Raw genomic sequence first — 17,099 nt, 5'->3', positions numbered from 1 at the left:
TAGAAGATGCAGGAACAGCTCTGGAACCTCCAGTGGCAATTTCGGGAGAGGCACTCGCTCCAAGGGCAGGAATAGCTCCGGCAGATCCAGCGACGACACAAGAGTTTCCATCGGAGGATCCATGGTCTGCAGCGGCGACTTGGGAAGTAGCCGGAACGGATTGGATCAATCCAGGGACAGATGCAACCGGGAAGGCTCCGGCCGTCACAGGGATGTCTTCAGAAGCTCCAGGGTAGGCAGGAATGGCCTCAGACAATCCGGGGGCCTCAGCTTCTGCATCAGGCGCACCAGGAGAGGCTCCAATAGATCCAGGGATGGCTTGGGAAGCATCAGCGGCTGATCCCGGAGCAAGAGGGACGACTCCATTGGATCCAGGGATAGCTCCAGCGGGAACGGCGGGCACTCCATGGTCAACAGCTGCTCCAGGGACTCCATGAACAGCACGGGAACAGGTTCCAATGGATCCAGCAACAGGACCTCCAGCGGGAACGGCAGGCACTCCACGGTCAACAGCTACAACAGGAACGTCTCCAGGGACTCCATGCACCGTATGGGAACCTGCTCCGGCATCCAGGACTCCAAAACTGGCTTCAGGAGGCGGTGAGCGTCTTCCAGGGCTCCGAACTCCAGGCGGTGGGCGGGGCCTCGGCGGTGGGCGAGGCCTAGAAACAGGAAACATCTTTAGCCACCAGTCTACCTGTAAAAACAGTAAGAAGTGACCAAAAAAGATGAAAAAGTATCGGCAACTTGACCGATTTACTACACTTTGATCTTAGCCAAAAGGCCGAGAAGCGATGCAGAATTCTCTGGCGTGATGAATTCACTTTCAATTTTTCATATTTCAAAAGTCCTGAGCATTCGTGCAGGGGGAGAAGGGGGTGCAGAAGACTCAGGTTAGCGAGTGCTGCTTGGGGGTTTTTTATGATATGTCGTTATTTCATCCTCCTCCTGTGTTACAAAAAAAGAGGTGTACAAGGATGACCAATTTCTGTCTAGTCAAGTGGATCATTTTGCGGTCCTTTCTAATGTTCCCATTCTGGAGGCGTCAGTCCCCTCCTCCTTGGGCGGGGCTAGTTTTAAAAAGCCAAGGACGTCAAAAGTTCATTTCATTCAAGATTCAATTGCAAATTTTATTCTTACTACAGCAAATGAACCACAATGCTGAAATATCCTCACAGATATTTCTACAATATCGCAATAACTTACAGTAGTTATATTGGACGTTTTACGGAAACGTTGGCCGGAACAAAATTCAAAGTAGAAAAAGTTAATCCGATCTCAACGCGAAATCGCTACAGTCAATAACAGCAGTATGTAAACAACTGAATTCCGGTGTTTTCCTCCAGCTTTTATAAGCTTATGCACCATGCAACATAATATTCTCGTATTTTCTCAATTTTTTTTCAGATGGGAAAAGAGGACAATGAAATATTCATGAAAGTGTTCATTTCTCTGGAGTAGCTTCCTCCTCCGAAAAATCTCATTCTTCACTGCAGGTGAATATAAAACAAATGTAATTACAAAGGCAATAAAAATAGCAAAACCAAAAATAAATAAATAAATATTCCTGGAGTTATCGAATGCCCATGCTTGGGAAGAAATTATTTTTTGTGATTAAACAAATATTGAGACAGTAAAATTTATCAGCCAAAACTGCATTACATAATGCCAGAGTTTGATTGACACAAACTCGACATGCACAGTCCAGCACATGGTTTCCAACTCAGAGATACTCTCTCTCTCTCTCTCTTCAGTTCAAACGTTGCACTTGAAAACACAGAGTGAAATATTAGGAACTTAAAACAATTAAACAAACAGAAAAATTACAAAAAGCACTTTACAAATTCATTTGTAATATGTACAATAAAACAGTACTTTTTAATTTACAATTAATGATTACTTTGTATTCTACACTTCCACACTAGTGGCGGGCAAGCCATCTCAAAACTCAGAATAAACTGCTTCCTGCATAGTGCAGCCATCTATTGGCATTTTCCCGTTTGTTAATATTAATGTGCCAACAAAATAAATGAATGAATGAATAAAAACATAAATACAACAATCCTTAACAATAATTGTAGACCATTACAATTAGCTGGCGTTTAGAAATCATACAGAGACAAACAAAACATTAGGAAACAGACAGAAAAATCTTTGTTGCTGCAGTGTGCCTACAAACATTTTACACCCTTTTGAGAGTTATTTACAATAAAAAGGCTCGTGTGTTGAAAGAAGCAATGTGTATACGCGCGCTGTAGTGGGAAAGATCTGGCAAATGTGAATAGGAATTCTCTCAAACTTACATGAAATGAGACAAAAATGTTACTGCAAATGAAATTTGAGTGATATTTCGAGGCCGATCTTCCTTCAATCAGTCAGACAGAATGAGTAAGTTGTTAACAGTACGGGGAAAGAAATGTGGATTTTATGGGATTTCTGTAAATACGAATAAAACTTCGTATTTACAGAAACCAGAACTTGACACTGAAAAGAACGAGGGTTAAACCCGAGGCTCCAGAATGTTCCCATTCCGAGGAAAAGAACGAGGGGCCCGAGTTAAAAAAAAGGCAGGTCGCCGCAAACTCGTACAAAGGTATGATGTTGTCAGACCTTCGGTTTTCTGAAATTTGAAGGGGCCATTTTAAAAGGACGTTTTCCTGAGGATGCAGTGGGTGAGTGAAGTTTCTGCTTTTTGGATATATTGTGGGCCGTATCCTGCAAGTAGTGCCATAGCAGGCCAACCCGTGGCGAGGGCGGAATAAATTCCTAACCACAAGCCTATCTGCAAAAATTAGTTTAATATCTTGACGTCATGTCGACGTCGTATCAGATATTAAGCTGATAAGAACAGATGTTTTTTATTGAACAACACTTTTGGCCACTTTACAGAAGAATGATATTTGCGTGGCAGAAATATCATTTTACAATTCTATTATACATTAATTTTCTATTTACAATTATTTACAGAGCGAAGCAGATATGTACAACAACTATTTTCAGAACCAAGCACTTATGTACAACATACTAGGTTTTTCTTTCTACTTACATATTTCGGGGGTTTGTACTTTGTGAACACTTAATCGGATAGTTCAGTGAGTCCATGTTAAATTTACCAGTTCTCCTGTCTGACGTCCGTGAGATGCTCCACATAGATATCCCTTGATTTACTTATTGTTTCACTTACGATGAGCTTTCGCATAAGTGATGCGTACTTCCTGCTGCAGATCCTGCTGAGAACTTTATCGTTGTTTGGATCCCATGATCCTAGTGCTCCGATTACAATTGCTTCTACGCGCACATCGTTGTATGTAGATTTCAGTGCTTCGATTAGCGGACGGTACTTGTTCATCTTCTCTCGGCGAGCAGCATCAAATGAAGACCGACGGTTGTCAAAAGCAACTGTTATGTCTAGGATGAGGCATGCGTTGTCTCTTGTTAGGATGATGTCCGGGCGTAGCGGGAGTCCTCTGACTGGCCGGTTCTCGGAGAGGAGCTGCCACCTTCCACTGGCTGCCTTTTTAATCCTCTCTACCACTGCATTGTGCCTCGCTTGGTAGAGACGGCTGTATCTCATGCAGTGGCAGAGGACATGCGGGAGGGTCTCGAGCTCAAAGTTGCATCTTCTGCAGCCACGGGAGCCATTCACATTGCGACGAACACCGTTCAGGGGGACGAGGTTTAGCCTTGCACGATGTATAAATCGCCAGTCGGCGAATCGTGTAAATGCCCCGTTCCGGAAAAAGTGAGAGCTTGCTTTGGCAGCCGCTGCGCATTCCATCGCCTTGCCCTGGTTGGGATAAGTGATGAGTTTCTCTGCGCGGGATTTCTTGATGGCATTCCGCAGGGTGCGGAATACAAGGCGTCGCTTGCCGGCTGTTATGGTGGTACCGTCATGAGAGATCTCCACAGTGTGGTCGTCAGAAATTGTCCACGTGACTTTTAGGCGACGGGCTGCGCTTCTGGCCGCGGACCAAACTGATGAAATTGGGTTGGAGGTGCTCCTGGGAAAGTCTTCGTCACATCCCGAAAGGAAGGCTGCAATCTCAGAGAAGGAAGGAACCCTTTTCAGTCGTCCACTTACAAGTCGCGTAAGGTCCTCCCAAGCGAGCTGTTGTATCCCAGGGTCCAATGAAGTGAGCAACTTGAAAGCGCTGTCAATCCTTGCTATATCTGAGCTTTCGGCAGCCAGCGGGATACCAAAGCATGCAGATTCCTTCGCGCCGTAAAGATATTCATTTGCCGCCTCGGGAGGTAGGTTGAGAGTCCTCTTTAGTAGCGGGCGCACATGTGAGTCAATCTTTGCCCAGTCGGTTTTCTTCAACCGGGCCGTCCTCATATCAAAATCCATTGATGGAAACACAAAGGATTTGAGCGCGTCAATGCGCTGCCAGGGAGCAAGTGGCGAATTCAGAATCATCTCGCATTTCTGTAGGTAAGTATTGAGTGCCTCGATGTCCGGTGGTTGGTTGAATCCAATTGGTTTCCCCAAAAATTCCTCACCTTCACCCTCACGAAGACACCTGATGGCAGTGCCGTCGATCGAGAACTGAGAGTGGCGGACACCCGTTGGGCGAGCTCCGGAGATATGTAGGGAGAAGCATTTTCTGGGGTTGATGTAGAGGCCAAGCTTTCCAACCAGGTTGTGCGTCAGATTGAGTTGAGTTTGCAGCTCCGCAGGGGAGGGCGCGAGTAGCAGTAGGTCGTCGGCATACGCCAGTATGCGGTGTAGAGGACTTTGCCCTTGGACTGCGACAAGTATCGGGTTGATGGTCAAGTTGAACAACAGCCCACTTAGGGGGCAACCCTGACGTACTCCGATGTCAATTGGAATTGGATCCGTGGGGCCTTCCTCTGTGAAGACGCGTGTGGACGCATCCGTGTACAGCTCCTGTATCAGCTCGGTGAAATGATTCCCAACTCCAGAGGCTCGAAGCGCAGCAAAAATTGCATCGTGGGGCACGGATCCGAAGGCATTGGATAGGTCCAATGACGCCAGGCAGGTGTCAGATTGGCTGGTCCGTGCTAGCTGGATTGTCTGCTGAACAACGAAGTTATTTTCAAACACCCCGTCGAAGGGTAGAAATCCCTTCTGTGACGGGGAAAGGATGCAGTTGTCGATGAGCCAAGAAGTGAACCGTCGTGCCAGGCAACCACAGAACAGCTTGGCAATCGTAACACTCAGCGAGATAGGACGCCAGTTTTTGATGTTATGCGGGTCACCCCCTTTGGGTAACAGGATAGTACGAGAGTCTTTCCAAGCTGCAGGGACTTTCCTAGCTTTCAAGCAGATGTTGAAGATGGCTGCGAGTACTGTACAGTCCGGATCAACGGCCTTCCAATGGTTGTATGAGAGTCGATCGTGTCCGGGTGCCGAGTTTTCAGCTGAATAGAGTTTCCTTGCGATCTCTGCAGGAGAAAATGGAGAGAGGTCAAGTTCTCTGGGGAGAGGGGATGGTGAGATGTACACTGAGGTGTCAACTCGGTTGTTGCATAGGGCAGCAGCAAAGTGATCTTGTATATCCTGTCTTCCAATTGGGCATCTCTGTGAATCATCCCCGCAAATCAGTCGGACCGCTCTGCGTCGGTTACGACGGTAGAGTTTCTGGAGCAACTTTGGGTCATCACGTATCTTGGCGGAATTGTTGTTGTTTCCAGTTACATCCTCGCTAGCGGGAGGAAGACGAACTGCACTCGCGGCGGCCATCAAGATCTCGTCAAGCAACGTGGAAAAGGCATCCCACTGCTCAGTGGTCATCGGGTCGGAAAACTCTTCCAGTCGTTCTACGAAGTGTTCAAGGGGGGACGTGACTTGTATTTCTACACCACCCAGTGGAGATCTCTCGGCATCATCCGATACGGCTTCTGGAACCGGTGAGTCGGGTGTAACTGTAGGACCGGTAGGTGAAGGCGAATCCGGGAAGGACGGCTCCGGGGAGTGTTCTTCAAACGAAGGGTTGGTTCCCAGATTGTCAGTCAAAGGCGCATCAACCTGTGGGGTAGTCCTCATGTCTGTTCCTGGAGGTGCGGCATCCTCTTGATAGGGCAAGGTATTAGGGTCTGTTGCACTTGTCGATTGGTAGGCAGTGGAAGGTCCATCAGTTCTAGCATCATCTTGGCGAGATGTACGGAATCGTGCAGTCCGTGCCTGTCGTCTTGCCGAGGTGGAGGGAAGGAGAGGCGTCACTAGAGGTGGCTGGAGTAAGCGCTGCCGTTCACGTCGGTGGCGTGCTTGGTGGTTAAGGAATCCACCCGTGTTTGGCATGAGAAGTCGCACTGGGTACATCTCCAACGATGTTGAATGCCCGATTCGACGACTACGGGCCGGTCTCTAAAGCATTGATGGGTCGAGACCTTAACGGCGATGGGCAATAGGCAGTGTGCACACCAGTTCCGAGTGCTAGCAACATCTATGCCATGTGTGTACAAGAGGTGTCTGCAGAGCGAGTGGCGGAGTTGGGTCCAGCGTTTCGAATGGAATGTCCTATGGCAGTCCCTTTCGGTGCAGTGGAGTGTGTCTTGCATCGGGAAGAGTAGATGGACAATAGAGTCACGTCGGCAGGATGTCTCTGGGCAGGACTCATGATTCTCCACATGAGTGGGCATAGGCAAAGGCTCCCTCACTGACAGGTTCTGCAATGGCCTGCTAGGACGTGGGCCAGGTGCAATTTGCTCAGTAGAAGTCGTAGCAGCATGTGAGCGTATTACATTGCTGTCTGGTGCGGGCAATTCAGTAGAGAGCAGATCAGTCCTTTCTGAGGGAGTGAGGCATAGGATGAGGACGTCCGCATCAGTCGTGTCTCCAGCGCTGGAGGTAGTATCCAAGCGTGTCTGGCAGGGTACTTGAGGTGCGACATCGGATTCACCAGGTAGGTCTTTACTAGGCGAAGTGGTCACCGGGACAGTGGCAGTTAAAGCAGGTTGAGGAGCAGCGTCTGTTGAGCCAGAGGCAGTGCAGTCCGTGTGGACGGGGCCTGGTGCAGGAGCAGCGGGCGGTGAAGAAGCGGCGTCAGTCAGTGTCTCAGGAGTTGAGGAGGTAAAGTCATCGTCTCCAGGAGAGGTGGGAGGCGGAGCCTGTCTGTGACGGAGGTGACGATGGGACCGCAGCTGTTTCTTATTCAGGCAGGAGCGACCACAATCCGGGCAGGTGACGGCAGACGCCAGTTGAGGTGTGGAAGCATTAGTCTTTGGTCCAGGTATGACGGTGGGAGTAGAATTCCTGGCCGGGAGGGTGAAGTATGGTGTCGACGGGATTGACGTCTCCGAAGGTGGCAGCAAGTTCCTTGTGTTCTCCGCAGGAAACACCTTGGATTTAGCAGGTACGTTGGACGTCAGAGACTCCGTCCCCGCGGTGGAGGTGATCACTGCGCAGAGAGGACCGGTTGAAGCAGGATGAGCAGAACTCTCTCTCATGGATGGCGAAGAAAGAGCTTCAGCGTAAGTGCGTGGGGGTGAGATCGTGAGTGTGTTCGATGAGCAGGCATGACCAGCCGCCGTCCGAGCCCGTGTATGATGACATACGGGCGAGATCAATGACCCAGGAATGCTCGCAGCTACCCTTCTGTCAGGAGGTGGGTGGAGCTGACTGTCTTTCTCCTGCACGTGCGTCCTTGTATGCCTTCTGAGGCCCCTTCTGCTCGTACACTCCAATCCGCAGACGTAGCATGCGAATGTAGACTGGGGTGTGGTGGGCGTGTCCTTGGCAGAGGAGGACGTGTGAGCAGACTTGGCGAGTGATGAACCCTCTGGTGTCCTTCGTTCACTAGGTTGACAAGTGACCACAGGTAGGAGCGGTGTGCAGTCAGAAGTCTTGGCTTGAATTCTATCCAACAGTTGGCGTAAGTGTCCACCTTTGGAAAGGGGCGGTCCAGAGGGTGTAACGAAAGCTGGCACGTGTCTGGGCAAGGAGGACGACCCGGTGGGCGTGGCTTCACTAGTGGCGATACTCCCGTAGTAGTAGGTGGGCACACTCCTGGCAGACGAGCCGGCTCCGGGCAGGCAAGGCGTGGCACTAGGGACCACAGCGGCGACTCCAGGATGAGCAGTGGCACTAGAAGATGCAGGAACAGCTCTGGAACCTCCAGTGGCAATTTCGGGAGAGGCACTCGCTCCAAGGGCAGGAATAGCTCCGGCAGATCCAGCGACGACACAAGAGTTTCCATCGGAGGATCCATGGTCTGCAGCGGCGACTTGGGAAGTAGCCGGAACGGATTGGATCAATCCAGGGACAGATGCAACCGGGAAGGCTCCGGCCGTCACAGGGATGTCTTCAGAAGCTCCAGGGTAGGCAGGAATGGCCTCAGACAATACGGGGGCCTCAGCTTCTGCATCAGGCGCACCAGGAGAGGCTCCAATAGATCCAGGGATGGCTTGGGAAGCATCAGCGGCTGATCCCGGAGCAAGAGGGACGACTCCATTGGATCCAGGGATAGCTCCAGCGGGAACGGCGGGCACTCCATGGTCAACAGCTGCTCCAGGGACTCCATGAACAGCACGGGAACAGGTTCCAATGGATCCAGCAACAGGACCTCCAGCGGGAACGGCAGGCACTCCACGGTCAACAGCTACAACAGGAACGTCTCCAGGGACTCCATGCACCGTATGGGAACCTGCTCCGGCATCCAGGACTCCAAAACTGGCTTCAGGAGGCGGTGAGCGTCTTCCAGGGCTCCGAACTCCAGGCGGTGGGCGGGGCCTCGGCGGTGGGCGAGGCCTAGAAACAGGAAACATCTTTAGCCACCAGTCTACCTGTAAAAACAGTAAGAAGTGACCAAAAAAAGATGAAAAAGTATCGGCAACTTGACCGATTTACTACACTTTGATCTTAGCCAAAAGGCCGAGAAGCGATGCAGAATTCTCTGGCGTGATGAATTCACTTTCAATTTTTCATATTTCAAAAGTCCTGAGCATTCGTGCAGGGGGAGAAGGGGGTGCAGAAGACTCAGGTTAGCGAGTGCTGCTTGGGGGTTTTTTATGATATGTCGTTATTTCATCCTCCTCCTGTGTTACAAAAAAAGAGGTGTACAAGGATGACCAATTTCTGTCTAGTCAAGTGGATCATTTTGCGGTCCTTTCTAATGTTCCCATTCTGGAGGCGTCAGTCCCCTCCTCCTTGGGCGGGGCTAGTTTTAAAAAGCCAAGGACGTCAAAAGTTCATTTCATTCAAGATTCAATTGCAAATTTTATTCTTACTACAGCAAATGAACCACAATGCTGAAATATCCTCACAGATATTTCTACAATATCGCAATAACTTACAGTAGTTATATTGGACGTTTTACGGAAACGTTGGCCGGAACAAAATTCAAAGTAGAAAAAGTTAATCCGATCTCAACGCGAAATCGCTACAGTCAATAACAGCAGTAAGTAAACAACTGAATTCCGGTGTTTTCCTCCAGCTTTTATAAGCTTATGCACCATGCAACATAATATTCTCGTATTTTCTCAATTTTTTTTCAGATGGGAAAAGAGGACAATGAAATATTCATGAAAGTGTTCATTTCTCTGGAGTAGCTTCCTCCTCCGAAAAATCTCATTCTTCACTGCAGGTGAATATAAAACAAATGTAATTACAAAGGCAATAAAAATAGCAAAACCAAAAATAAATAAATAAATATTCCTGGAGTTATCGAATGCCCATGCTTGGGAAGAAATTATTTTTTGTGATTAAACAAATATTGAGACAGTAAAATTTATCAGCCAAAACTGCATTACATAATGCCAGAGTTTGATTGACACAAACTCGACATGCACAGTCCAGCACATGGTTTCCAACTCAGAGATACTCTCTCTCTCTTCAGTTCAAACGTTGCACTTGAAAACACAGAGTGAAATATTAGGAACTTAAAACAATTAAACAAACAGAAAAATTACAAAAAACACTTTACAAATTCATTTGTAATATGTACAATAAAACAGTACTTTTTAATTTACAATTAATGATTACTTTGTATTCTACACTTCCACACTAGTGGCGGGCAAGCCATCTCAAAACTCAGAATAAACTGCTTCCTGCATAGTGCAGCCATCTATTGGCATTTTCCCGTTTGTTAATATTAATGTGCCAACAAAATAAATGAATGAATGAATAAAAACATAAATACAACAATCCTTAACAATAATTGTAGACCATTACAATTAGCTGGCGTTTAGAAATCATACAGAGACAAACAAAACATTAGGAAACAGACAGAAAAATCTTTGTTGCTGCAGTGTGCCTACAAACATTTTACACCCTTTTGAGAGTTATTTACAATAAAAAGGCTCGTGTGTTGAAAGAAGCAATGTGTATACGCGCGCTGTAGTGGGAAAGATCTGGCAAATGTGAATAGGAATTCTCTCAAACTTACATGAAATGAGACAAAAATGTTACTGCAAATGAAATTTGAGTGATATTTCGAGGCCGATCTTCCTTCAATCAGTCAGACAGAATGAGTAAGTTGTTAACAGTACGGGGAAAGAAATGTGGATTTTATGGGATTTCTGTAAATACGAATAAAACTTCGTATTTACAGAAACCAGAACTTGACACTGAAAAGAACGAGGGTTAAACCCGAGGCTCCAGAATGTTCCCATTCCGAGGAAAAGAACGAGGGGCCCGAGTTAAAAAAAAGGCAGGTCGCCGCACACTCGTACAAAGGTATGATGTTGTCAGACCTTCGGTTTTCTGAAATTTGAAGGGGCCATTTTAAAAGGACGTTTTCCTGAGGATGCAGTGGGTGAGTGAAGTTTCTGCTTTTTGGATATATTGTGGGCCGTATCCTGCAAGTAGTGCCATAGCAGGCCAACCCGTGGCGAGGGCGGAATAAATTCCTAACCACAAGCCTATCTGCAAAAATTAGTTTAATATCTTGACGTCATGTCGACGTCGTATCAGATATTAAGCTGATAAGAACAGATGTTTTTTATTGAACAATATTTTTGGCCACTTTACAGAAGAATGATATTTGCGTGGCAGAAATATCATTTTACAATTCTATTATACATTAATTTTCTATTTACAATTATTTACAGAGCGAAGCAGATATGTACAACAACTATTTTCAGAACCAAGCACTTATGTACAACATACTAGGTTTTTCTTTCTACTTACATATTTCGGGGGTTTGTACTTTGTGAACACTTAATCGGATAGTTCAGTGAGTCCATGTTAAATTTACCAGTTCTCCTGTCTGACGTCCGTGAGATGCTCCACATAGATATCCCTTGATTTACTTCACTTACGATGAGCTTTCGCATAAGTGATGCGTACTTCCTGCTGCAGATCCTGCTGAGAACTTTATCGTTGTTTGGATCCCATGATCCTAGTGCTCCGATTACAATTGCTTCTACGCGCACATCGTTGTATGTAGATTTCAGTGCTTCGATTAGCGGACGGTACTTGTTCATCTTCTCTCGGCGAGCAGCATCAAATGAAGACCGACGGTTGTCAAAAGCAACTGTTATGTCTAGGATGAGGCATGCGTTGTCTCTTGTTAGGATGATGTCCGGGCGTAGCGGGAGTCCTCTGACTGGCCGGTTCTCGGAGAGGAGCTGCCACCTTCCACTGGCTGCCTTTTTAATCCTCTCTACCACTGCATTGTGCCTCGCTTGGTAGAGACGGCTGTATCTCATGCAGTGGCAGAGGACATGCGGGAGGGTCTCGAGCTCAAAGTTGCATCTTCTGCAGCCACGGGAGCCATTCACATTGCGACGAACACCGTTCAGGGGGACGAGGTTTAGCCTTGCACGATGTATAAATCGCCAGTCGGCGAATCGTGTAAATGCCCCGTTCCGGAAAAAGTGAGAGCTTGCTTTGGCAGCCGCTGCGCATTCCATCGCCTTGCCCTGGTTGGGATAAGTGATGAGTTTCTCTGCGCGGGATTTCTTGATGGCATTCCGCAGGGTGCGGAATACAAGGCGTCGCTTGCCGGCTGTTATGGTGGTACCGTCATGAGAGATCTCCACAGTGTGGTCGTCAGAAATTGTCCACGTGACTTTTAGGCGACGGGCTGCGCTTCTGGCCGCGGACCAAACTGATGAAATTGGGTTGGAGGTGCTCCTGGGAAAGTCTTCGTCACATCCCGAAAGGAAAGCTGCAATCTCAGAGAAGGAAGGAACCCTTTTCAGTCGTCCACTTACAAGTCGCGTAAGGTCCTCCCAAGCGAGCTGTTGTATCCCAGGGTCCAATGAAGTGAGCAACTTGAAAGCGCTGTCAATCTTTGCTATATCTGAGCTTTCGGCAGCCAGCGGGATACCAAAGCATGCAGATTCCTTCGCGCCGTAAAGATATTCATTTGCCGCCTCGGGAGGTAGGTTGAGAGTCCTCTTTAGTAGCGGGCGCACATGTGAGTCAATCTTTGCCCAGTCGGTTTTCTTCAACCGGGCCGTCCTCATATCAAAATCCATTGATGGAAACACAAAGGATTTGAGCGCGTCAATGCGCTGCCAGGGAGCAAGTGGCGAATTCAGGATCATCTCGCATTTCTGTAGGTAAGTATTGAGTGCCTCGATGTCCGGTGGTTGGTTGAATCCAATTGGTTTCCCCAAAAATTCCTCACCTTCACCCTCACGAAGACACCTGATGGCAGTGCCGTCGATCGTGAACTGAGAGTGGCGGACACCCGTTGGGCGAGCTCCGGAGATATGTAGGGAGAAGCATTTTCTGGGGTTGATGTAGAGGCCAAGCTTTCCAACCAGGTTGTGCGTCAGATTGAGTTGAGTTTGCAGCTCCGCAGGGGAGGGCGCGAGTAGCAGTAGGTCGTCGGCATACGCCAGTATGCGGTGTAGAGGACTTTGCCCTTGGACTGCGACAAGTATCGGGTTGATGGTCAAGTTGAACAACAGCCCACTTAGGGGGCAACCCTGACGTACTCCGATGTCAATTGGAATTGGATCCGTGGGGCCTTCCTCTGTGAAGACGCGTGTGGACGCATCCGTGTACAGCTCCTGTATCAGCTCGGTGAAATGATTCCCAACTCCAGAGGCTCGAAGCGCAGCAAAAATTGCATCGTGGGGCACGGATCCGAAGGCATTGGATAGGTCCAATGACGCCAGGCAGGTGTCAGATTGGCTGGTCCGTGCTAGCTGGATTCTCTGCTGAACAACGAAGTTATTTTCAAACACCCCGTCGAAGGGTAGAAATCCCTTCTGTGACGGGGAGAGGATGCAGTTGTCGATGAGCCAAGAAGTGAACCGTCGTGCCAGGCAACCACAGAACAGCTTGGCAATCGTAACACTCAGCGAGATAGGACGCCAGTTTTTGATGTTATGCGGGTCACCCCCTTTGGGTAACAGGATAGTACGAGAGTCTTTCCAATCTGCAGGGACTTTCCTAGCTTTCAAGCAGATGTTGAAGATGGCTGCGAGTACTGTACAGTCCGGATCAACGGCCTTCCAATGGTTGTATGAGAGTCGATCGTGTCCGGGTGCCGAGTTTTCAGCTGAATAGTTTCCTTGCGATCTCTGCAGGAGAAAATGGAGAGAGGTCAAGTTCTCTGGGGAGAGGGGATGGTGAGGTGTACACTGAGGTGTCAACTCGGTTGTTGCATAGGGCAGCAGCAAAGTGATCTTGTATATCCTGTCTTCCAATTGGGCATCTCTGTGAATCATCCCCGCAAATCAGTCGGACCGCTCTGCGTCGGTTACGACGGTAGAGTTTCTGGAGCAACTTTGGGTCATCACGTATCTTGGCGGAATTGTTGTTGTTTCCAGTTACATCCTCGCTAGCGGGAGGAAGACGAACTGCACTCGAGGCGGCCATCAAGATCTCGTCAAGTAACGTGGAAAAGGCATCCCACTGCTCAGTGGTCATCGGGTCGGAAAACTCTTCCAGTCGTTCTACGAAGTGTTCAAGGGGGGACGTGACTTGTATTTCTACACCACCCAGTGGAGATCTCTCGGCATCATCCGATACGGCTTCTGGAACCGGTGAGTCGGGTGTAACTGTAGGACCGGTAGGTGAAGGCGAATCCGGGAAGGACGGCTCCGGGGAGTGTTCTTCAAAGGAAGGGTTGGTTCCCAGATTGTCAGTCAAAGGCGCATCAACCTGTGGGGTAGTCCTCATTTCTGTTCCTGGAGGTGCGGCATCCTCTTGATAGGGCAAGGTATTAGGGTCTGTTGCACTTGTCGATTGGTAGGCAGTGGAAGGTCCATCAGTTCTAGCATCATCTTGGCGAGATGTACGGAATCGTGCAGTCCGTGCCTGTCGTCTTGCCGAGGTGGAGGGAAGGAGAGGCGTCACTAGAGGTGGCTGGAGTAAGCGCTGCCGTTCACGTCGGTGGCGTGCTTGGTGGTTAAGGAATCCACCCCGTGTTTGGCATGAGAAGTCGCACTGGGTACATCTCCAACGATGTTGAATGCCCGATTCGACGACTACGGGCCGGTCTCTAAAGCATTGATGGGTCGAGACCTTAACGGCGATGGGCAATAGGCAGTGTGCACACCAGTTCCGAGTGCTAGCAACATCTATGCCATGTGTGTACAAGAGGTGTCTGCAGAGCGAGTGGCGGAGTTGGGTCCAGCGTTTCGAATGGAATGTCCTATGGCAGTCCCTTTCGGTGCAGTGGAGTGTGTCTTGCATCGGGAAGAGTAGATGGACAATAGAGTCACGTCGGCAGGATGTCTCTGGGCAGGACTCATGATTCTCCACATGAGTGGGCATAGGCAAAGGCTCCCTCACTGACAGGTTCTGCAATGGCCTGCTAGGACGTGGGCCAGGTGCAATTTGCTCAGTAGAAGTCGTAGCAGCATGTGAGCGTATTACATTGCTGTCTGGTGCGGGCAATTCAGTAGAGAGCAGATCAGTCCTTTCTGAGGGAGTGAGGCATAGGATGAGGACGTCCGCATCAGTCGTGTCTCCAGCGCTGGAGGTAGTATCCAAGCGTGTCTGGCAGGGTACTTGAGGTGCGACATCGGATTCACCAGGTAGGTCTTTACTAGGCGAAGTGGTCACCGGGACAGTGGCAGTTAAAGCAGGTTGAGGAGCAGCGTCTGTTGAGCCAGAGGCAGTGCAGTCCGTGTGGACGGGGCCTGGTGCAGGAGCAGCGGGCGGTGAAGAAGCGGCGTCAGTCAGTGTCTCAGGAGTTGAGGAGGTAAAGTCATCGTCTCCAGGAGAGGTGGGAGGCGGAGCCTGTCTGTGACGGAGGTGACGATGGGACCGCAGCTGTTTCTTATTCAGGCAGGAGCGACCACAATCCGGGCAGGTGACGGCAGACGCCAGTTGAGGTGTAGAAGCATTAGTCTTTGGTCCATGTATGACGGTGGGAGTAGAATTCCTGGCCGGGAGGGTGAAGTATGGTGTCGACGGGATTGACGTCTCCGAAGGTGGCAGCAAGTTCCTTGTGTTCTCCGCAGGAAACACCTTGGATTTAGCAGGTACGTTGGACGTCAGAGACTCCGTCCCCGCGGTGGAGGTGATCACTGCGCAGAGAGGACCGGTTGAAGCAGGATGAGCAGAACTCTCTCTCATGGATGGCGAAGAAAGAGCTTCAGCGTAAGTGCGTGGGGGTGAGATCGTGAGTGTGTTCGATGAGCAGGCATGACCAGCCGCCGTCCGAGCCCGTGTATGATGACATACGGGCGAGATCAATGACCCAGGAATGCTCGCAGCTCTCCTTCTGTCAGGAGGTGGGTGGAGCTGACTGTCTTTCTCCTGCACGTGCGTCCTTGTATGCCTTCTGAGGCCCCTTCTGCTCGTACACTCCAATCCGCAGACGTAGCATGCGAATGTAGACTGGGGTGTGGTGGGCGTGTCCTTGGCAGAGGAGGACGTGTGAGCAGACTTGGCGAGTGATGAACCCTCTGGTGTCCTTCGTTCACTAGGTTGACAAGTGACCACAGGTAGGAGCGGTGTGCAGCCAGAAGTCTTGGCTTGAATTCTATCCAACAGTTGGCGTAAGTGTCCACCTTTGGAAAGGGGCGGTCCAGAGGGTGTAACGAAAGCTGGCACGTGTCTGGGCAAGGAGGACGACCCGGTGGGCGTGGCTTCACTAGTGGCGATACTCCCGTAGTAGTAGGTGGGCACACTCCTGGCAGACGAGCCGGCTCCGGGCAGGCAAGGCGTGGCACTAGGGACCACAGCGGCGACTCCAGGATGAGCAGTGGCACTAGAAGATGCAGGAACAGCTCTGGAACCTCCAGTGGCAATTTCGGGAGAGGCACTCGCTCCAAGGGCAAGAATAGCTCCGGCAGATCCAGCGACGACACAAGAGTTTCCATCGGAGGATCCATGGTCTGCAGCGGCGACTTGGGAAGTAGCCGGAACGGATTGGATCAATCCAGGGACAGATGCAACCGGGAAGGCTCCGGCCGTCACAGGGATGTCTTCAGAAGCTCCAGGGTAGGCAGGAATGGCCTCAGACAATCCGGGGGCCTCAGCTTCTGCATCAGGCGCACCAGGAGAGGCTCCAATAGATCCAGGGATGGCTTGGGAAGCATCAGCGGCTGATCCCGGAGCAAGAGGGACGACTCCATTGGATCCAGGGATAGCTCCAGCGGGAACGGCGGGCACTCCATGGTCAACAGCTGCTCCAGGGACTCCATGAACAGCACGGGAACCGGTTCCAATGGATCCAGCAACAGGACCTCCAGCGGGAACGGCAGGCACTTCACGGTCAACAGCTACAACAGGAACGTCTCCAGGGACTCCATGCACCGTATGGGAACCTGCTCCGGCATCCAGGACTCCAAAACTGGCTTCAGGAGGCGGTGAGCGTCTTCCAGGGCTCCGAACTCCAGGCGGTGGGCGGGGCCTCGGCGGTGGGCGAGGCCTAGAAACAGGAAACATCTTTAGCCACCAGTCTACCTGTAAAAACAGTAAGAAGTGACTAAAAAAGATGAAAAAGTATCGGCAACTCGACCGATTTACTACACTTTGATCTTAGCCAAAAGGCCGAGAAGCGATGCAGAATTCTCTGGCGTGATGAATTCACTTTCAATTTTTCATATTTCAAAAGTCCTGAGCATTCGTGCAGGGGGAGAAGGGGGTGCAGAAGACTCAGGTTAGCGAGTGCTGCTTGGGGGTTTTTTATGATATGTCGTTATTTCATCCTCCTCCTGTGTTACAAAAAAAGAGGTGTACAAGGATGACCAATTTCTGTCTAGTCAAGTGGATCATTTTGCGG

General features: G+C 49.7%; 5 pseudogenes; all 5 read right to left on the bottom strand.

The window, feature by feature from the left end:
• Window positions 1–646: 646 nt before the first annotated feature.
• On the bottom strand, window positions 647–796 carry LOC146994721 (U2 spliceosomal RNA; annotated as a pseudogene).
• Window positions 797–2,698: 1,902 nt separating this feature from the next.
• Window positions 2,699–2,900, bottom strand: LOC146994720 (U2 spliceosomal RNA; annotated as a pseudogene).
• A 5,794-nt stretch (window positions 2,901–8,694) lies between these two features.
• On the bottom strand, window positions 8,695–8,845 carry LOC146994719 (U2 spliceosomal RNA; annotated as a pseudogene).
• Window positions 8,846–10,741: 1,896 nt separating this feature from the next.
• On the bottom strand, window positions 10,742–10,915 carry LOC146994718 (U2 spliceosomal RNA; annotated as a pseudogene).
• A 5,814-nt stretch (window positions 10,916–16,729) lies between these two features.
• Window positions 16,730–16,879, bottom strand: LOC146994717 (U2 spliceosomal RNA; annotated as a pseudogene).
• Window positions 16,880–17,099: the final 220 nt, after the last annotated feature.

This window comes from Stegodyphus dumicola, chromosome 11, assembly GCF_044657685.1.
Source record: "Stegodyphus dumicola isolate Sdum_Otavi_A_Nest chromosome 11, ASM4465768v1".
Taxonomy (NCBI): domain Eukaryota; kingdom Metazoa; phylum Arthropoda; class Arachnida; order Araneae; family Eresidae; genus Stegodyphus; species Stegodyphus dumicola.
The sequence above is the reverse complement of the archived record's forward strand: the minus strand, read 5'-3'. Positions and strand labels throughout refer to the sequence as shown.